Source organism: Staurois parvus, unplaced genomic scaffold (genome assembly GCF_062004578.1).
Source record: "Staurois parvus isolate SC_StPar_1 unplaced genomic scaffold, SC_StPar_1.0 ptg000132l, whole genome shotgun sequence".
Classification (NCBI taxonomy): domain Eukaryota; kingdom Metazoa; phylum Chordata; class Amphibia; order Anura; family Ranidae; genus Staurois; species Staurois parvus.
The window spans coordinates 5,315,514-5,338,182 of NW_028317928.1; the positions used below are offsets into that span (position 1 = coordinate 5,315,514).

The 22,669-nt window shown below is 43.8% G+C and overlaps 1 protein-coding gene and 1 long non-coding RNA gene across 2 annotated transcripts in view; both read right to left on the reverse strand.

Annotated features, from left to right (window-relative positions):
* LOC149466215 (uncharacterized) overlaps window positions 1-22,669 on the reverse strand; it is a 475,763-nt gene that overhangs the window by 18,705 nt on the left and 434,389 nt on the right. The gene's annotated exons all lie outside the window — the stretch shown is intronic.
* LOC149466216 (uncharacterized) lies at window positions 302-16,109 on the reverse strand. Its single transcript, XR_016312119.1, has 3 exons — window positions 16,038-16,109; window positions 10,148-10,232; window positions 302-544 (listed from the first exon to the last, which is right to left on the reverse strand). It is a non-coding gene; the product is annotated as an uncharacterized LOC149466216 (long non-coding RNA).

Below are 22,669 nucleotides of genomic sequence, written 5' to 3' on the forward strand. Positions count from 1 at the left end.
AAAAAAAAAAATTAAATATATTTAAATATATTTATATATATATTCTTCAGATTTTTTTAACATAAAAAAATCTGAAGAATATATTTAAAAAATATATTTTTAAAAATATTGTCCATATATTTTGTAATATATAAAAATAAAAGCATTTCAACGTGCAGTATATATATGTGTGTATTTATTTATATATATATATGTGTGTACCAATCTGGACTTCCTGGATCTACATTCCCTAGAAAATTTGCTAATGACATCACTTCCCGCAACAAGGATGGTTCCTCACACCAAATAATGATGCCAGAAGTCAGTGTATGAAATGTGTTTATTATTTATAAGACATCTGTTGTGATTTTAGCGCGATGATAATCCACGTCAGATGATTTCCACGTCAGATGATTTCCAATTCAGGTTTCAACAAAGCTTAATGAGTCCACATGCTATGTTTTTCCCCACTTTGAAGACAGTACCGATCAAGCCTCTTTTTATCTCTTCTGTTTCAGCATTCATTTCATCGTCATCACCTCTTCTCTCTTCATTGGCTTCTCTCCTGGGAGGAGACACAATTATTATCGGTCAATAAAGCAACATCGATTATTACACAAAAACTGTTTCCCCAGGACCACAAATGTGTATTTTGTATACCCACGTGGAAGAAAAATATATTTGAAATATATTTTAAAAATATTCTTCTCAAATATATTGACATATATTTGAAATGCTACAATTTTGGCCAGATTCAACATATTTCAAAATATATTTCAATAAATAAATATATGTATACACTACATGTTGAAATGCGTTTTTGTTACAAGATATATGAAAAACTTTTAAAAATGCATTTCAAATATACTGTACTGTATGTCTTTAAAGTACATGTCTAAATTTTCGGAGTGCATTTATTTATTTGTTACAGGTACTTATATAACGCCATCAATTTACGCAGCGCTTTACATATATATTGTACATTCATATCAGTCCCTAACCCTCAAGGGACGTACAATCTAAGGTCCCTAACTCACATTCATACATACACGTACTAGGGACAATTTAGACAGGAGCCAATTAGCCTACCAGCATGTCTTTGGAGTGTGGGAGGAAACCGGAGTACTCGGAGGAAACCCACGCAAGCACAGGGAGAACATGCAAACTCCATGCAGGAGGCGCCATGGTCGGGAATTGAACCCATGACCCATTTACTGCAAGGCAGACATGCTAACCACTAAGTCACATTAAAAAACCACCTCCTCACTGCCTGCTTGAACCCCTAGAACCCCCACTAGTGTACCACAACCTCATGCATTGCACACAGTTGTGGGGTCCCTGCAGAGAAGCCTCTTTCACTTGAATGGGTCACGTTCCACAGGAGCTGTGTCCACAGAAAGCAACAGAGGATATCATTTCTGCCACAAAACACTGCCACTGTTCTTTTCTCTGCTAACTCATCTTCTGCCCTGCTGCCCCCCTGTATACTGTCCAGCTGCCCCCCTGTCCTCTGCCCTACTTACCCCTGTACACTAGCCTCCTGACCCCCTGTCCTCTGCCCTACTTACCCCTGTACACTCGCCTCCTGACCCCCTGTCCTCTGGCCTACTTACCCCTGCACTCTTGCCTCCTGACCCCCTGTCCTCTGCCCTGCTAAACCCCCTGTATACTGCTCTTTTAAACTCTGCCCTGCTGACCCCCTGTCCTCTGCCCTGCTTACCCCTGTACACTCGCCTGCTGACCCCCTGTCCTTTCCCCTGCTGACCCCCTGTCCTCTGCCCTGTTGTCCCCTGTACACAGCCTTCTGACCCCCTGTCCTCTGCCCTGCTAACTCCTGTACACTCTCCTGCTGACCCCCTGTCCTTTGCCTTGCTGACTCCTGTAAACTCATCTGCTGACCTCCCATAGTTTGCCCTGCTGACCCACTGAACACTGCCCTGATGCCCCCTGTCCTCTGCCCTGATGACCCCCGTACACTGGCCTGCTGACTCCTGCGCACTCAGCTGCTCAACGCCCATCCTCTGCCCTACTAACCCAATACACACTGCCCTGCTGCCCCTGTCCTCTGCCCTACTGACCCCTATACACTGCCCTGCTAATCCACTATACACTGCCCTACAAACTGCTGACCCCTATCCTCTGCCCTGCTGACCCCCTGTACACTGCGCTACTGATTCCTGTTTCTGCATGCTGTCCCCTGACAATTTTTATTGCACCCCCACATCAGACCGGCCAAGCCCATGAGATATCTCCTATTATTCAGAGTTTGTGATTGGCCACATTCTACTCACTAGTCTGTATATACCACAGTCTGTATATACCACAGCCAAAACTTCTACTAAGGAGTCTCATCTCAAAGCTGCTATTATGCAAGCATCTGATCTGATCATCTGTGCCACACCGAATAAGACGGGGGATCCGTGGTGAAAAAGTCATCTATAGCTAAGTATTTTAGTTACATTTTGTAATATTATTAGATGTGTTATCTGCATCTGCCATTTCTTAACTAAATTTTATACCTACAAGTGTTTGTGTGATCTCTCTCTGCACATGTCAAATAAAGCCGAAAAAGTATAAATTATTACGTAACCATGATAAAACAACTTTTCAAAATGCACAGTCAATTTGCCTTTAGCAAATCAATCCCATGGGATCAACTAGTTTTCTTCAAAATACCCTAAAAGTGTATCCAGACCTTCTTCTTGAATGGATTCCCAGATTTATAAAAAATAAAAAAATTTTACCATACAATGTGTGATTTTTGCCAAATGAAAATCACATTCATTGTTGGAATTTCAAACAAAATTTTCCATTCTGTTCCTTCAAATTTTCTCACCATTGCGGCAACAAATCAATCAGCAGGAACACACGAGCAGGAACAGGGTAATAAGACCATACGGCAGCTAGTATCTGTGCAGGGCTGGTTTAAATAGTGCGCCCTACTTTGTCATTGGTGCCAGGCGCGCGTCCACGATTGTGAGTGTGCATGCGCGGCCGCTGCCGCAGCTGCCTAGTTCCTTGCACCTGCTGATTATAGCGCATTGTCGTTCTGCGCATGCGCAGACCTGTGCGCCACCGTGACTGCTGACACCCACTAACCATTAGCAAATCAAACCAACCTTCTAAAATTAGAAATCCAATTACGGTCAAAAACAATCGATATAACCCCACTAACCTTTAGGAAATCAAACCAACTTTCTGAAATTGGAAATCCAATTACGGTCAAAAACAATCGTCGATATAACCCCACTAACCTTTAGGAAATCAAACCAAACTTCTAAAATTGGAAATCCAATTACGGTCAGAAACAATCATCGATATAACCCCACTAACCATTAGGAAATCAAACCAAATGTCTAAAATTGGAAATCCAATTATGGTCAAAAACAATCATTGATATAACCCCACTAACCATTAGGAAATCAAACCAACCTTCTGAAATTGGAAATCCAATTACGGTCAAAAACAATCGATATAACCCCACTAACCATTAGGAAATCAAACCAAACTTCTAAAATAGGAAATCCAATTACGGTCAAAAACTATTGATATAACCGCACTAACCATTACAAAATCAAACCAACCTTCTGAAATTGGAAATCCAATTATGGTCAAAAACAATCATCGATATAACCCCCCTAACCATTAGGAAATCAAACCAACCTTCTAAAATTGGAAATCCAATTACGGTCAAAAACAATCATCGCTATAACCCCGCTGTCAACACCACCGGGTCGTACCTCTAGCAATCCACAGGACAGGGCTCCCCAGGGCGCGGGGTCTAAGTCCTAGTCTGCTTGTTCACCAGGGCCCCTGATGGTGGGGATATGCTTGGAGCAGACAGTGACCAGGTCGCGGCCCCTGAGTACACCCGCCTGTGGTAGAGGGATCCGCTAGAGGTATATACTGGTAGAAAGCCTGACGTGAAGAGGCAGATAGGCCTGAGCGGCAGGGACTGGATCTGTACAGGATGGATGGATGGATGGATGGCAGGGTAGTGTAGCGTAGTCAGACAGGCCGGGTCGGTAACAGTGGGGACAGCACGGTACAAAGCAGCGGACAAAGAGTAGTCAGGTCACACGCCGGGTTCAGTAACAGGAGGTCAGATAAATAGGGATATCCAGGAGAGTAGTCAAATGAGCCAGGAGTCAGAGCAGGAGATAGTCAGCACAGGTCAGGATCAAGCAGGGTCGGCAACAAATCAATCAGCAGGAACACACCAGGAACAGGGTAATAAGACCATATGGCAACTAGTATCTAAGCAGGGCTGCTTTAAATAGTGCACCCTGCACTGTCATTGGTGCCAGGCGCACATCTGCGATCGTGAGTGCGCATGCGCGGACGCCGCCTAGGTCCTTGCGCCTGCTGATTAGAGCGTATTGTCGCTCTGCGCAGGCGCAGACCCGTGCGCTGCCATGACTGCTGACATTGCCCCCCCAGGGGCATCCTCTGGATGCCCAACTGATCTCTCCTCTGTGGGTGGTTGCGACAAAACTCTTGGACAAGTCTAGGGGCGTGAATGTTTTGGGCTGGCTCCCATGAATTCTTCTCTGGGCCATAACCCTTCCACTTAATAAGGAATTGTGTCTGGCCGCCCCTTTTCCTACAATCTATGATTGCTTCTACTTCAAATTCTTCTTCCTCGTCAATGGTCACAACCTCTGGGGGTCTGGACCTCCGATCTGGAAAGGGATCTGGTGTTGCTGGCTTTAGTAATGACACATGGAAGACCGGGTGTATTTTAAAGGTTTCAGGAAGTGTGAGTTCGTAAGCCACTTCATTGATTTTCCATTTCACCCGAAATGGACCCATAAACTTTGGTCCCAATTTCCTAGAAGGGCATGACATCTTTAAATTAGGCATAGCTAACCAGACCTGATCCCCTGGTTGCAGGATTAGTTCGCTTCTTCTTCTTCTGTCAAAAGCCCTTTTATTGTCTTCCTGGGCCTTCGCAATTGCTTCTTGTAACACCTTGTTGTTGACAGAAAAGAAATTCATCCTGTGTAGCGGGAACTAGGCTTTCTGGAATCAGATCAGGCAAAAACGTGGGATGAACCCGTAATTGGCAAAAAATGGGGATTGCCCAAGAGCAGAATGATTTGCGTTATTGTTATCGTCCTGGAGAAAAAAAGTATAGCATCTGAGATACTGCTCCAACGTCTGATTCGTCTTTTCAGTTTGCCCATTTGTCTGTGGGTGGTATGCGGATGAAAATGAAAGTCTGATCCCCAAGACTTCACATAGAGCTCTCCAGAATTTCAATGTAAACTGGACCCCCGGTCTGAGACAATGTTTTCTGGAATCCCATGGAGTCTTACAACTTCCTTTACAAAGATTTGTGCCGTTTCCAGAGCCGAGGGCATGTTTCTCAATGGTAGGAAATGGGCCATCTTTGACAGGCAATCCACGATCACAAAAATTGCAGTGTGATTCTGAGAAGGTGGGAGCTCCACTACAAAATCTATGGAGATCATTTGCCATGGCCGGTCAGGTATGGGCAATGGTCGTAGTAAACCCCAGGCCTTGCTTCTGGTGGACTTGTTCCTCTGACAAATGGCGCAGGTCTTCACGTACAGTTCGCAATCCTTGGCCATATTCGGCCACCAGAATGTACGCCATAGTAATTCTAGAGTTTTATATGCTCCAAAATGACCTGCCAATGGGTGGTCATGGCAGTAGCCCAGAACTAAGGTACGGACCTCCTCGGATACCACGATCTGTCCCTCTTTCCAAAAAAGACCCTCCTTGCTCTGCAGGGGAACCCCGGGTGGGTTTGACATCCCTACGGATGCGGTCTGTAGCTTGGAACGTAGCTCAGTTTGGAGTAGACAGTAGACAGAATGGTGTCTGGTTTAGGGACCTCTTCTGGATCCTCGAACATGCGCGAGAGAGCATCGGGTTTTGTATTTTTGGATCCAGGTCTGTAAGTTATATGGAACACAAATCTTGAAAAGAAAAGTGCCCATATAGCCTGGCGTGGTCTCAGGCACTTGGCTGTCCTCAAGTTATCTAAGTTTTTGTGATCTGTGAAGATCAAAATTGGATGCGTTGCCCCCTCCAGCAGGTACCGCCACTCTTCCAGCGCCGTCTTGATAGCCAAGAGTTCTCAATCCCCTATGTCGTAGTTCCTCTCTGCTGATGTAAGTTTCCTTGAAAAGAACGCTACTGGATGCATAAGTTCCTTGGTACCCCTTCTCTGGGACAGGATGGCCCCCACTGCGTTTTCAGAAGCATCTACCTCCAATATCTAGGGTAGAGAGGAATCTGGGTGGCTTAGGATAGGGGCTGTGGTAAATAATTCCTTCAGGGCTTCAAATGCCGCCTGTGCTTCAGGTGTCCACCGGAAACAAACCCCCTGCTTGGTGAGCTGGGTAATGGGAGACACGAGCCCCAAAAATTTCCTAATGAACTTCCTGTAGAAGTTAGCGAAGCCTATGAAACTTATGCCTTTCTTGTCGGTAGGTACTGGCCACTCCAAAATTGCGGAGATTTTCTGGGGGTCCATTTCAACCCCTGTGGTGGAGATAATCAGCCCCAAGAAGACAATGCTGTACTGCTCAAAGCTGCATTTGTCTGCCTTGGCATACAATGTTGCCGTAGACGCTCCAACACGGTTCTGACATGATCCCTACGGGTTTCCAGGGAAGAGGAGAAGATCAGGATATCATCTAAGTAGATGACCACAAAGATCTCTAGATAATCTCTAAATACGTCGTTTATGAAGTGCTGGAATGTGGCTGGTGCATTGCATAATCCGAAAGGTATGACCAGGTACTCAAAGTGTCCAAACCTCATATGAAATGCGGTTTTCCACTCATCCCCCTCTCTTATGCGGACCAGATTATAAGCGCCCCTCAAATCTAACTTGGTGAACACTATGGCTGACTTCAACCTTTGGAACAGCTCGGGAACCAAAGGGAGTGGGTAGCGATTCTTTACTGTGATTTTGTTTAACTCCCGATAGTCTACACAGGGCCTTAGGGATTTATCTTTTTTTTAACGAAAAAGATTCCAGCTCAGGCTAGTGACGTGGAGGGGCCTTTTTGGAGGTTTTCGTCAATATAATCTTTCAGTATCCCCAGTTCCCGCTCAGATAAAGGAAATATCCGCCCGAAAGGGATCTCAGATCCTGGTAGGAGGTCGATTGGACAGTCATAAGTTCGATGTGGGGGAAAAATACTAAACACGTCAAGGTAGCTGTGGAAGGCCGGGGGAATGGCTTGGATTAATTCTGCGTCTCCGTCTACACATAGGAGGGACTGTGGAGCCAAGAAGGCCTGGGCGTAGCAATGCTCCTGGCAATAAGGAGATCGAAACTGAATAGACCCAGTCTTCCAATTAATCTGGGGATTATGTGCACGCAACCAGGGAAACTCCAGAATAATTGGAAATAGAGGGGATGCGATGGCATCCAGACGAGGGAACTCCAGATGGTGGCCAGCAACCATAGCACAGATAGGCGGGGTCTCCCGGTCTACTAACCCTGATTTAATGCGCGACCCATCGGCTAGAAAGATGTTCAACCCACATTCCCTTGTCTGTAGGGGGATCTTCTGTTGAGTTGCAAAGTCTATGTCAATAAAACTACATGCTCCAGAATCAACGATTGCCGTCGCTGACACAGTCCTTCCTGGGAGCTGGAAAGAAACAAGCTAAGTAGTTTGAATTATTAGAACAGTTGGGGGACACAGTAGAAAAAAACAGAAGCACACTTACTCAGTTTTGCCGGGCAAGAACTTACCACATGACCTACTTCTCCGCAGTAGAGACAGAGGTTGTTAACCCGTCGTCTCTGGCGTTCCTCGAACGACAATGATGGTCGTGCCAATCCTAACTGCATGGGTTCAGGTACGTCATCATTTTCCGAGTTCCGGTTTCCACCTGGTGAGTACTGGACTGGAGCACGAGGGAGTACCCATGTTGGTCTCTGAACCTGGCTGGACCTCTCTAGTCTGCGTTCCCGCAGTCTGTGGTCGATCTGGATGGCCAGAGTGATGAGATTTTCTAGGGATTCAGGTAGGCCCACTCTGGCTAACTCAAACGAGCCAGGGGTCAGAGCAGGAGATAGTCAGCACAGGTCAGGATCAAGCAGGGTCGGCAACAAATCAATCAGCAGGAACACACGAGCAGGAACAGGGTAATAAGACCATACGGCAGCTAGTATCTGTGCAGGGCTGGTTTAAATAGTGCACCCTACTTTGTCATTGGTGCCAGGCGCGCGTCCACGATTGTGAGTGTGCATGCGCGGCCGCTGCCGCAGCTGCCTAGTTCCTTGCACCTGCTGATTAGAGCGCATTGTCGTTCTGCGCATGCGCAGACCTGTGCGCCACCGTGACTGCTGACACCCACTAACCATTAGCAAATCAAACCAACCTTCTAAAATTAGAAATCCAATTACGGTCAAAAACAATCGATATAACCCCACTAACCTTTAGGAAATCAAACCAACCTTCTGAAATTGGAAATCCAATTACAGTCAAAAACAATCATCAATATAACCCCACTAACCTGTAGGAAATCGAATCAACCTTCTAATATTGGAAATCCAATTACGGTCAAAAACAATCATCGATATAACCCCCCTAACCTTTAGGAAATCAAACCAACCTTCTAAAATTGGAAATCCAATTACGGTCAAAAACAATCATCGATATAACCCCACTAACCTTTAGAAAATCGAACCAACCTTCTAATATTGGAAATCCAATTACGGTCAAAAACAATCATCGATATAACCCCACTAACCATTAGGATATCAAACCAAACTTCTGAAATTGGAAATCCAAATATGGTCAAAAACAATCATCAATATAACCCCACTAACCTTTAGGAAATCAAACCAACCTTCTAAAATTTGAAATCCAATTACAGTCAAAAACAATCATCGATATAACCCCACTAACCATTAGGAAATCAAACCAACCTTCTAAAATTGGAAATCCAATTACGGTCAAAAACAATCATCGATATAACCCCCCTAACCATAAGGAAGTCAAACCAACCTTCTGAAATTGGAAATCCAATTACGGTCAAAAACAATCATCGATAATCCTACTAACCTTTAGGAAATCAAACCAACCTTCCAAAATTGGAAATCCAATTAAGGTCAAAAACAATCATCGATATAACCCCACTAATAATTCAGAAATCAAACCAACCCTCTAAAATTGAAAATCTTCTATGGACATTTTTCCAGTGTATGGCCAGCTTAAAATTAAGCATGTAGAGGGGATTTCAAGATATCTTTACTTTACTAGAAACTTTTCTCCACATATGGTGGACTTGCCCACACATAAAAAAGTAATTTTAACATAATTTTTATATATATTTGTAAATGCATTACAAAAATGTAGATTTGTATTTTTAAAAACATACAGTATATTTGAAATGTATTTTTAAGAATATTTTCAGATATTTTGTAATAAAAACGCATTTCAACATAGCATTTCAAATATATAGCAATATATTTGGGAAGAATATTTTTAAAATATATTTCAAATATATTTTTCTTCCATATGGGTCTGTCATGTACCTGATGGGAGACTAAAATGATGAGGTCGGCCTCACTTGTGTCACTAGTCCTGACCCTGCTGGAGTAGGAACAGAGGGAGTCTAGGACCTAGGGGAACAAGAGTGCCAGTAGTTGTTGTTTGCAGCTCTTGCTGATGAAAACCTTGGAAGGCTGATGATTCTCTGATCTTGGCACAGTAGTAGTAGGCAGAGCAGGTTTTGCAGATTGCCATGCGTGCACAAGAGCAAGGCAGGTAGTGAGAAGAGACAGGAGCAATGTCATGGAATAGCCAGGGTCATCAACAGTCGGGCAGCACGGTACAGAATCAGAAGGAAAAGCCAAGGTCAGGAGCAGAGGCGAAGTCAGGAACCAGTACCAGGAGAGCAATCAGAGTCAGGTGAGGAACAAGCATGGGTCAGCAACAGAGAAATCATACAGGAACCAGCAAAACACGGGGGAGCTGAAGACCAGTCAGCACTGAACATGAGCAGAGACACTCCTTAAATAGGCCGTCTGGTGCCAATCTTTGCCGTGCGTGTGTGCGATCGCGTATTTCCGGTCACGATTCGTCTTGCCGGAAATCCCTTACAGGGTCACTTTGACTTTAGAACCTTTAAAAGTCTGTAGTATTATTGTAACAGTCTTCTACATACTTACTCTTGCTCACAGAGAGATAAGTTGATGGTCCCAAGAAAGAAGAGGAGTAACAGGCATTTCTTCAAAGTGAGCATCTTTGAGCTCTCTGGATCATTTAGATTCATGCGAAGAAAAAGAAGACAAAATGTGAAACTATGACTCAAATAACACGAGGCCCCCTAGTGTTAGACACACATAAAATGGCTCCAATACAATAAAAGGTCCAATGTTTGTTTGCTCTAAACCAGGGGTGGCCAATCTTACCCACATGGAAGAGAAAAATATTTCCAATATATTTAGAAAAAATATATATATATGTTACATATATTTACAATATATTGGCCTACATTAATATATTTTAACATGTATTCTAAAAATTGTAAATTTAAAATATATTTTCTAAAGGCATATACAGTATTTAAAAATATGTATATGTTTAAAATATATTCTTCAGATTTTGTTTAACATTAAAAAAGTAATTTTAACATATTTTTACATATATTTGTAAATGCATTCCCAAAATGTAGATTAAATGTATTTTCAAAGACCCATATTGAATATGGTCAAAATTGTACTATTTCAAATATATGTCAACATATTTGGGAAGAATATCTTTAAAATATATTTTTTGCTTCCATGTGGGTAACCACTTGCCCTCCAGAGGGCTCCCCCCCCCCCCCCCCTTCCTGACCAGGCCATATTTTGCGATATGGCACTGCGTTACTTTAACTGACAATTGTGCGGTCATGCAACGCTGCACCCAAATGAAATTTACGTCGTTTTTTCCAAGAAATGATGTTTTCTTTTGGTGGTACTTGATCGCCTGTGCGGTTTTAATTTTTGGCACTAGAAAAAAAAAATAGGCCGACAATTTAGAGAAAAAAAAACAATAGTTTTGACTTTTTGCTATTAAACATATCCAGTAAAAAGTTTTGAAAAATCTAAGTCCGTCATAAATTTAGGCCCAAATGTATTCTGCTCCATGTCTTTGTTAGAAAAAAATCCCAATACGTGTAAATTAATTGGTTTACGTGAAAGCTATAGCGTTTACAAATGGCGGTATAGATACTGGGATTTTTTTTCTACTAGTAATGGCGGTGATCAGCGACTTATAGCGGGACTGCGGCGGACATTCTGCCACTGGGGGGAACTGACTAACGGCCACTGACATTCCCAGTGACACCAATACAGTGATCGGTGCTAATAAAAACCACTAACACTGTACTAATGGCACTAAGCAGGAAGGGGTTAACATGAGGGGCGATCAAAAGGTTAACTGTGTGCTGGGAGTGGTTTACTAGGGGGCGGGGCAGTGTGTGTGTTCTTCACTGTAATCACACTGCTCTGGATGGCTGTGCTGTGCAGTGTGCCTGAGCTGACAGGGAGGAAGATTGTTAGTGAACAAAACAGTTCTCCCCATCAGAGATTCTCAGAAATCACCGGACGCCGTCGAGTAATCATCGGCCAGGACCCGGTAATTGACAGCCATGGCAGCGAATGGCGGCGCAGGTAGGCGCTTCCTCTCCCTGGAAAATGCGAAATCACGTATACATATGTGATTTTGCGCACCCGTGCCATCCTGTAGCGGTATTTCTGCTATAGGGCAGTCGGGAAGAGGTTAACATATATTTTTACATATACCGTATTTTTCGCTCCATAAGATGCACTTTTTTCCCCAAAAAAAAGGCCAGGACCCGGTAATTGACAGCCATGGCAGCGAATGGCGGCGCAGGTAGGCGCTTCCTCTCCCTGGAAAATGCGAAATCACGTATACATATGTGATTTTGCGCACCCGTGCCATCCTGTAGCGGTATTTCTGCTATAGGGCAGTCGGGAAGAGGTTAACATATATTTTTACATATACCGTATTTTTCGCTCCATAAGATGCACTTTTTTCCCCAAAAAAAAGGGGGGGGGAAATGTCTTTGCGTCTTATGGAGCGAATATAAAGCTGCCGGTCCGGTATTTCCGCCGCCACCGTATCAGTATACTGGGCCGGCTGCTCAGCTGTTCTCTGCTGCAGGACCTTACCTGTTCCTCAGTCCAGCTCTGTACAGTGTTCACGCACCGGCATCTGTGACAGCCGGGTGCCCACTGCGCATGCGAGAGAAGCGCTGCACTTTGTGAATGGTCCAGCGTCTTCTGGGACACATAACAGGTCCCAGAAGACGCTGGGCCATTCACAAAGTGCAGCGCTTCTCGCGCATGCGCAGTGGACACCTGGCACAACCGGGTGCCCACACTAAAGGGAGGACAACTCTGTGGAAGTGGGAGCAGGTACCTGTCAAATTCCCCCTCCCTCCCCAAAGGTCCGCAGTCTCTGGTCATCCCCTGTACTGTCCGCAGTCTCTGGTCATCCCCTGTACTGTCCGCAGTCTCTGGTCATCCCCTGTACTGTCCGCAGTCTCTGGTCATCTCCTGTACTGTCCGCAGTCTCTGGTCATCTCCTGTACTGTCTGCAGTCTCCGGTCATCTCCTGTACTGTCTGCAGTCTCCGGTCATCGCCTGTACTGTACGCAGTCTCTGGTCATCTCCTGTACTGTGTTCGCAGTCTCTGGTCATCTCCTGTACTGTGTCCGCAGTCTCTGGTCATCCCCTGTACTGTCCGTAGTCTCTGATCATCTCCTGTACTGTCCGCAGTCTCTGGGCATCTCCTGTACTGTGTCCGCAGCCTCTGGTCATCCCCTGTACTGTCCGCAGTCTCTGGTCATCTTCTGTACTGTCTGCAGTCTGTTCTTCCCCTGTACTGTATCCGCAGTCTCTGGTCAACCCTTGTACTGTGTCCGCAGTCTCTGGTCATCTCCTGTACTGTGTCCGCAGTCTCTGGTCATCTCCTGTACTGTGTCCGCAGTCTCTGGTCATCTACTGTACTGTGTTTGCAGGCTCTGGTCATCCCCTGTACTGTGTCCACAGTCTCTGGTCATCTCCTGTACTATGTCTGCAGTCTCTGGTCATCTCCTGTACTGTCTGCAGTCTCTGGTCATCTCCTGTACTGTCTGAAGTCTCTGGTCATCTCCTGTACTGTGTCCGCAGTCTCTGGTCATCCCCTGTACTGTGTCCGCAGTCTCTGGTCATCCCCTGTACTGTCTGCAGTCTCTGGTCATCTCCTGTACTGTCTGAAGTCTCTGGTCATCTCCTGTACTGTGTCCGCAGTCTCTGGTCATCCCCTGTACTGTCCGCAGTCTCTGGTCATCTCCTGTACTGTCTGCAGTCTCTGGTCATCTCCTGTACTGTGTCCACAGCCTTTGGTCATCCCCTGTACTGTCCGCAGTCTCTGGTCATCCCCTGTACTGTCTGCAGTCTCTGGTCATCTCCTGTACTTTCCGCAGTCTCTGGTCATCTCCTGTACTGTGTCTGCAGTCTCTGGTCATCTACTGTACTGTGTCTGCAGTCTCTGATCATCTACTGTACTGTGTCCGCAGTCTCTGGTCATCCCCTGTACTGTGTCCGCAGTCTCTGGTCATCTCCTGTACTGTGTCCGCAGTCTTTGGTCATCTGTACTATGTCCGCAGTCTCTGGTCATCTCCTGTACTATGCCCGCAGTCTCTGGTCATCTCTTGTACTATGTCCGCAGTCTCTGGTCATCTCCTGTACTGTCCGCAGTCTCTGGTCATCCCCTGTACTGTGTCTGCAGTCTCTGGTCATCTTCTGTACTGTGTCCGCAGTCTCTGGTCATCTCCTGTACTGTGTCCGCAGTCTCTGGTCATCTCCTGTACTGTGTCCGCAGTCTTTGGTCATCTGTACTATGTCCGCAGTCTCTGGTCATCTCCTGTACTATGTTCGCAGTCTCTGGTCATCTCCCGTACTGTGTCCACAGTCTCTGGTCATTTCCTGTACTATGTCTGCAGTCCATTGGTTCAGAATATTTTTTTTCTTGTTTTTCTCCTCTAAAACCTAGGTGCGTCTTATGGAGCGAAAAATACAGTACTTGTAAATGCATTCCAAAAATGTAGATTAAATGTATTTTCAAAGACATATATATGAAAATGTACTTTTTAAAATATTTTTCATACTTTTTTTAATATATAAAAAAAATAATGAATATATATATATATATATATATATATATATATATATATATATTGTAATATATTTTTGTAAACTCACATCAGTCCCTAACCCTCATGTTAAAATATATTTGTGTAGGCCAATATATTGTAAATATATGTCGCATGTATAATTTTTTTTCTAAATATATTAGAAATATATTTCTCTTCCATATGGGTAGCACCCCACGTGGAAGAAAAATATATTTTAAAAACATTCTTCTCAAATATATTGACATATATTTGAAATACTACAATTTTGGCCATATTCAATATATTTCAAAAATATTATTATTATTATTATTATTACTACGAGTTTATATAGCGCCAAAGGGTTTGCTCAGCGCTGTACAATAGGGGGGACAATACATGGCACAGTACAACAACAACAAACAACGTACGAGGGGTAAGAGGGCCCTACTCTTACGAGCTTACAATCTAGGAGGGAGGGGATAAAGGTACAGTAGGAAGTGGCTGAGGGGGATGAAGTGGTGGGAGGAATGAGGGAGGATGGCCGTTAGGTGAGGGTGGGGTAGGCTTCCCTGAAGAGATGGGTTTTGAGGGAACGCCTGAATGTGAATAGGGAAGGCGACAGTCTGATGGATTGGGGCAGTGAGTTCCAGAGGATGGGGGAGGACCTGGAGAAGTCCTGCAGTCGTGCATGGGAGGAGGAGACCAGGGAGCAGGATAGAAGGAGGTCCTGTGAGGAGCGAAGGGTACGGGTAGGGTGGTACTTGGTGATCAGGTTGGTGAGGTAGTCAGGGGCAGTGTTGTGAACGGCTTTGTAGGTCAGGGTTAGGAGTTTAAATTTGATGCGTTGGGCAATCGGGAGCCAGTGGAGGGAGAGGCAGAGGGGGGTGGCAGAGGTGGAGCGGGTGGTGAGGTGGATGAGTCTGGCAGCTGAGTTCAGGATGGTCTGGAGCGGGGAGAGCCTGCACTTGGGTAGGCCAGTGAGGAGGGAGTTGCAGTAGTCAAGGCGTGAGATGATGAGGGAGTGTACTAGAAGTTTGGTGGTGTCTGGGGTGAGGAAGGAGCGTATCTTGGCAATGTTGCGAAGATGGAGCCTGCATGTGTTTGTGAGTGATTTGACATGCGGTTGGAGGGAGAGGTTCGCGTCAAGAATGACGCCAAGGACTTTGGCTTGCGGGGCGGGAGTGATAGTGGAGTTGTTGGTGATGATGCATAGGATGGGGGGGGGTGTTGGCAGGGGGAAAGATGAGGAGCTCGGTTTTGGAGAGGTTGAGCTTGAGGAAATGTAGCGACATCCAGTCCATTGAAAATATATTTCAATGTGTGTATGTATATATATATATATATATATATATATATATATATACCATATGTTGAAATGCAATTTTTATATATTAAAATATATATGAAAAATATTTTTACAAATACATTTTCAAATATAAGTCTTAGAAAATACATTTAATCTACATTTTTGGAATGCATTTGCGAATCCATGTAAAAATAATATGTTAAAATGACTGTTTTATATGTTAAAAAAAAATCTGAAGAAAATATTTTTAAAAAATATATTTTTAAATATATCTGCCTTTAGAAAATATATTTAAATTAAAATTTTTTAGAATACATGTTAAAATATGTTAGCATAGGCAAATATATTGTAAATATAATATAATATAATATATTGTAAAGAGTTATTTATCCTGAAATTTATCCTGAAAACTGGTTTCTTTCAATATAAAAATAAAATAAAATATAAAAATGAAATAAAATATAAAATGAAATAAAATATAAAAATGAAATAAAAAATAAAATGAAATAAAATATAAAAATTAAATAAAATATAAAAATGAAATTCGGAGTAATAATAAGATAATGATACTCCAGTAGATACTCACCGGGGGTTCAGTTGGTGCTGAGAATGTAGACAGCTGGTAGACTTCAGTGAAGGTATACCCAACGAAGAACGGGGTCGGCTTATATATTAGAAGACAAAGAAGTTGAAGTTCCAGCCTCCAGTTGGGACAAATATCTGCACCCAGTCAGGAGTTTATTTTTCTCATGATCTGCTCTATTGACTGTTTTGAAGCCAAATTCAATGTAAGTGCAATTCCAACCCAAATGTCTGTGCCATATACAGCGGTGTGGTGTCATTTTGGACAATTATTTTGTGTTCAGTCAGTTTCCATTAAAAGAAAGGGCTCCATCATTGGTATCAGTGGGAGGAATAGTGCCCCATCATTGGTGTCAGGGGGAGGAATAGTGCTCCATCATTGGTGTCAGTGGGAGGAATAGTGCCCCATCATTGGTGTCAGTGGGAGGAATAGTGCCCCATCATTGGTGTCAGTGGGAGGAATAGTGCCCCATCATTGGTATTAGTGGGAGGAATAGTGCCCCATCATTGGTATCAGTGGGAGGAATAGTGCCTCATCATTGGTGTCAGTGGGAGGAATAGTGCCCCATCATTGGTGTCAGTGGGAGGAATAGTGCCCCATCATTGGTGTCAGTGGGAGGAATAGTGCCCCATCATTGGTATCAGTGTGAGGAATAGTGCCCCATCATTGGTGTCAGTGGGAGGAATAATGCCCCATCATTGGTATCAGTGGGAGGAATAGTGCCCCATCATTGGTATCAGTAGAATGAATAGTGCCCCATCATTGGTGTCAGTGGGAGGAATAGTGCCCCATCATTGGTATCAGTAGGATGAATAGTGCCCCATCATTGGTGTCAGTGGGAGGAATAGTGCCTCATCATTGGTATCAGTAGGATGAATAATCCCCCATCATTGGTGTCAGTGGGAGGAATATTGCCCTATCATTAGTGTCAGTGGCAGAAATAGTGCCCCATCATTGGTATCAGTGGGAGGAATAGTGTCCCATCATTGGTATCAGTGGGAGGAATAGTGCCCTAAGGGCAGATAAAGACAATCAAAGGGCCACATTCGGCTCATGGGCCGCAGTTTGGAGACCCCTGTTGTACAGCATTTCTCCAGTTAGGTGGTCTTGCAGGGAACGTCAGTGCGGGACATTTTAGATGGTCAGCTGTGTAGACAGGGATCCTAAATCCTGGTTTGTACTTTATATACAGAATCCGAGTTCTCCATCATATCAATATTGGACATGAAGTGGTGAGTCCTCCTGGACATGTGATCAGCAGCCTTCAGGAAGATCTGCAAAAACGTGTCAAGTTATCAACTAGAAATATTAGGACATCCGGTCCAGCACCCGGTCCAGCATCCGATCCAGCATCTGGTCCAGCATCCGGTCCAGCATCTGGTCCAGCATCCGGTCCAGCATCCAATCCAGCATTCGATCCAGCATCCGGTCCAGCATCCGATCATGCATCCAGTCCAGCAGCATATGGTGGTCAGTAGTAGCAGTCCCCGTATTTTTCTCAGTACAGTCCTCCTTTAACCACTTCCCGTCCGGCCCATGTATATAAACGGCCGTGTGGGGCAGTGCAGGAGTGGATTGCCGTTCATAAACGGCGCTCCCACCATTTTGGACTGTGTGCTCCCTGGGATCGTTGTACGGGACCTCTGTGTGAGGTCCCGATCATGTGATCACTGATTGGCCAATCAGTGATCACATAAAAAATAGTAAGCAAGATGTCACTTCTATCATCATTGCTTACTACGTGTGAAATGTGTGAATGATCACAAAGATCACATGGTACAGGGCTATTCACAACAGCCTTGTACCATGTGACAAGCTGTGATCAATCACAGCTCTCACAGTATTTCTCAATGGCTGCAGGAATGCAGCCAGAGAGAAGGAGAAATGATTGTTTTTACAGCCTTTATGGGTGTAAAAGCAATCAGTGTAAAAAAAAAAAAAATCTTCATCACCCCCACATGTAGTACAGTGTCACTATGGTGACACTGTACTGCTAGGGTGACAGTATGTAAAAAAAAAAAAACATAAATAATAATATAAAAAAATGTAAAACATTTTTTTGGAAAAATTATCATTTTTGGTTATAAACTAATTTGGGTTATTATTTTTTTACTAAAAAGATAACTGAATACATTTTGGCCAAGATTGAGGAAAAAAAGATTATTTATTTACAAATTTTTATAAAAAAAACACTATTTTTTCAAAATTTTTGGACTTTCATTTATATAGCAAAAATAAAAATAAAAATCCCAGTGGTTAATAAATACCACCAAAATAAAGTTTTATCTGTCTCAAAAAAATGCTAAAAAATTCATACAGGTACAGTGTTGCATGACCGGGTTAACCTTCCTTTCTGTTTTTAATTCTCACCTTTCTGAAGATCACACGCGGATCCATCTGACACATAATGAGTTGATTTTATTTCATGAAATATTTGTGCCTTTCATCAGCAGAGCACTCCGTGTGGCAGGGTATGGCGGCTTCAAAATCCGCGTTGTGCCGCCTCCATGAGGTCCTGATACTTTGTGATTAATAAGGGTAAGATCCCTTTTATATTTGTCTGTATTTTGGTGATCGTTTATTACCTCCTTGGTTCACATCTATGCAGATTGCGGCTGATGCATTTTCTGGGTACATTTTGCGATTTTTTTTCACACCTGATTTGATGCGTTTTTTTTTTTAGGTGGGGGTTTTGCATTTTTTGTTTTGTGCCTTGTGTGACCTTAGCTGGTTGTTGAGAAAATAGGCGGCCGCCAGCGTCCTTAACAACCAGTAAACAATATGGTCGTTAAGGAGCGGGTGGCAACAAGCATCCTAAACTCAGGGCCCTGCATTCACTATATCCAATCTCCCCGGACCCCGCATTCACTATATCCGCTCTCCCCGGACCATGCATTCACTATATCCGCTCTCCCCGGACCCCGCATTCACTATATCCGCTCTCCCCGGGCCCCGCATTCACTATATCCGCTCTCCCCGGACCCCGCATTCACTATATCCGCTCTCCCCGGGCCCCGCATTCACTATATCCGGTCTCCCCGGACCCCGCATTCACTATATCCGGTCTCTCCGGACCCCGCATTCACTATATCCGCTCTCCCCGGACCCCGCATTCACTATATCTGGTCTCCCACCGTACACAGAACATGGAAATGCAATTATTTTATTAATATAAACTGTTAAATCACTTTTCCCATCAGCAGTATATAGCAGTCTTGTGACTTCTATCAGTGTTCAGCTGAGCACTGATTAAAGCTTGTAGGAGGAGTTTTCATTCTCCTCTGATTGTCCTATGAGGCTACATAACCCCTGACACTCTGTCTGGACAGTGATGATCACCTATGCCAGCATGCCTTTGGAGTGTGGGAGGAAACCCACAGAGGCACAGGGAGAACATGCAAACTCCAGGCAGGTGGTGCCGTGGTTGGGAATTGAACCAATGACCCGAGTACTGCCAGGCGGAAGTTCTAACCACTGAGCCACTGTGCTGCCCAATGACGAAGGTTTCCCAGCCCCATATCTCCGCTGGTTCAGCAGGGAACGGCTAAGATATGATCCATCTATGGGCAGGCTGGTTGTACTGACGTCGACCAATCGATCGACTGCAGGACAACCAGCCTGTTGGGTTTTTACCAACATCTATAGCCACCAGCAGTGATCATTGTGTTCTGCCAGTAGGGAAGGATCTCTGTCAGCAAAAAACAATAGCGCTGTGGGAGGGATCCCGCCATCAACACTGACTGTGTCAATGGGGGAACCGAGCAATTTTCCATGGATATATGGTAACCATGGGGTGCAGGAAAGAAAATTGTATATTGAATAGCCGGCTTTAGTGGGTTTTTTTTTTTTAAACAAGTAGTAGCCCGGGTTCACACTGATGCAGTGAGGAATTCGCAGCGTTTTCTGTGCGAATTCCACACCGCATCAGAATCGCACCCCGTTCGTGCAAACCGCTGTGGGTGTGTATGTTAAGTTAAACATCCAGTAAAAAAAATGTTAAAAATCAAATTTCTTCATAAATTTAATATCTTATTTTTAAATATATCCTTCATTTTTTTTAACATATAAAAAAGTAATTTTAACATATATTTTTACCTATATTTGTAAATGCATTCCAAAAATGTAGATTTGTATCTTTAAAGACATACAGTATATTTGAAATGTATTTTTAAAAATATTTTTCATATATTTTGTAATAAAAACCCATCAGTATGGTCATCTGGTCTCAATTTTTCATGTGTGTTCAGGTTCATGAAGGTTTATTCGTGGGAATCCGATTTCATGGAAATGTTTTTTGGCTTTGATTACGAGTCAACACACACTGCTTTAAGGAAATATTTAGACAAATAAAAGCAGTTTATTATGCATCAGACTGGAATCACACGCGGTCTTACGAAATAGGTGAGAATAATAAACATCACATAGCTTAAAAAAAAAAAAAAAATGTGAACTTAAAAGTTCAATCCACATAAATGAAGATGTATAGAATGAGAATCTCACTGGAATCTCAGTGCTGCTATAGAGGTCTCAAAACGGCCAGGAGAAGATAGAAAAAAGTCCCCCATCACCATCACCAAACAGTATGAAGTATTGCTGACGTGCGGCTGCCATGAAACCTCATCATAACCCATAAACCATCATAAAAAATGACACCAAATACTTAACTTGGGTTTCAAATGGCCACAGCAGCCCTTTTATTAACAAAACCATAAATGAACATAACAAATTCTTACAACAAACTTTTTAGCAATAAAATACGTTCTGACCCTATTTGAAAAGTTAATAAACATTTAATTTAAAAAAAAAAAAATACGTTCTGACCCTATTTGAAAAATTAATAAATATTTATTAATTAAAAAAAAATATATGTTCTGAACCTCTCCTTTTTTGTCTCAGGTTCCTGAAGGCCCCTTTTTTACAACCGCATCAGCTGCATCATCCACCACATTCCTATTCCGGCCCCTAGCTGCAGTTAAACCGACTCAGGGACAAATTGTTGACCCTTCTGACACCGGATACAGCCCAATGACCAATAGCTCCAACTGCTGTCACTTCAATAGGTAAGGTATACCCATACCAAGATTGGCCCTACCCATTGCACTCCACATCCTGATTTTGTACCATACTAGCTTACACGAACCTGAGACACCCTGCCCTGCTAGGACAACAAAAAACCCAACCTCACTTAAAAAACCCACAACCTTCAACACTAGGAACCGGTCCTCGGGGAAAAAAAGTTTCTTCTCCTCAGACCAGGGGCGAACTGACCATTTGAGCACTAGGGCACTGCCCGAGGGCCCAGGGTCAGTAGGGGGCCACATGAAATGCCCCTGGTACCTTTTATAGGCTTTTTTGGGTGTGCTTTGAGTGTGGGCAAGGACACAGGGGCCCCATGATCCCCTATTGCCCAGGGGCCCCATGAGTTGTCAATCCACCCTGCCTCAGACCAAACTCCTACTGATCCTCAAGGAGATCCTCCCTTCCACTAAGCCACATCTGCCGCTCCCAACTGCACCCGGATGTTTATCGTAATTGATTACCACAGGCTTTCACTACTAAAATACCACATGACTTAAAAAAATAGTGAATGCGGTATTTTGGTAGATTTTCAGTGAAATGAAACATTTTTTCTTTAAAAACGCAATGTGGTATCTTACCTCATACTCGGATGTGATAAGATACCACTTTATGAATGGAGCCCAGTGTCCCTGATCACCGCCACAACAGTGACAGTGTCTCTGATCACCACCGCAGCAGTCAGTGTCACCATAAGGACTCGTTCACATATGTGATGCTCTCTGATGAGCCATCCATGTTCAAAACGCTCTTCAGAGAGCATTTTGACAGGCAGTGAGGAGGCATTGTATTGCCTCCTCACCACCCGCTTTAACCCTTCAGACCCCCACCACCAGACCAGTGCATGCGAGCAACAGTGTTCCTTATAACCACCACACCAGTGCAGTATTGCCTCTGCCAGCCACCTGTACTGACCCTGGTCTGTTTATTGACCACATCTCTACCTGTTGCCTGGACCCATCCTTTGCCTGTTTGCTGACTATGTCTCTGCCTGCACATAAACTGACTCCCACTGACTACGGTCCTGCAAAACTCCAGTCCCAGTTATCCCCTGCAGATAACTACACTACTGGAACCACAGAAACTCTTTTGATCTTCCTTTCTTTAGTCTCCTGTACTTCCCGACCAGTGAACATGGCAATCCTGGAGGTCCTTCAAAAGACTCACCATGCCTCTAAGAAAATACCTTGGGGTGTTTGCTTTCCACAATGTGGTCATTTTATGTGTGCCCACAGGGTTCCTGATCACTGCCCCAGTGTAATTAAAGTAAACAGTAGGGCCAGACTGCTGTCACACCTTGTCCCAGTGCCACCAGTGCTGCCATACCCACACCAGCGTCCTGATCACCCCCATATAAGAAAAACAGAGCAAAAAAGTATATACATAATATAAATCAACTGACAAAAAAAGGAAAAAAAAAAGGAAAAAATTCAATTGGTGCAGAAATGTGATAGTCCCACTCCAAAAGTAGGTAGAATTCAATATACTTGATCAGATACAATCTTCTCCGAAAAGGAAGAGACCTTGACCAGTGTTCACACCCGTTACTGTTATTCACA